Source organism: Sinocyclocheilus grahami, unplaced genomic scaffold (genome assembly GCF_001515645.1).
Source record: "Sinocyclocheilus grahami isolate Dianchi unplaced genomic scaffold, SAMN03320097.WGS_v1.1 scaffold988.1, whole genome shotgun sequence".
NCBI classification, from domain to species: domain Eukaryota; kingdom Metazoa; phylum Chordata; class Actinopteri; order Cypriniformes; family Cyprinidae; genus Sinocyclocheilus; species Sinocyclocheilus grahami.
In genome coordinates this window covers 1-360 of record NW_015506167.1, presented here as the reverse complement: position 1 = coordinate 360, position 360 = coordinate 1, and positions in this window count along the sequence as shown.

The window sequence follows — 360 nt, the reverse complement described above, 5'->3', positions numbered from 1 at the left end:
TATATATATATATATATATTGTTTTTTTGTTTTTTTTTATCAGTTTAGTTTTAGTTAAGTATAATAAACCTGGGGCCAGTTGCATAAACAAAGTCATCACGTTAAGACTGTGTCTCAAGAACTAGTTTGACTAACTAGCAGTTAACTAAGTGTTTATCTTACTTTTCAGATTCAAATTAGATCAATCTACGTTTTTATGTAACTTAACTTAAAAAAAATATGACCAGTCTTGCAGAAAATAATTAGGTGTCTAACTTTTAAATCTAAGCAGTTTATGCAATCGTCCACCGGTGCTATGCTTCAGAATTTTTAAAGTAAAAGATTAATATTATTTTTTATCTCAATGTTCTACATCTGAAT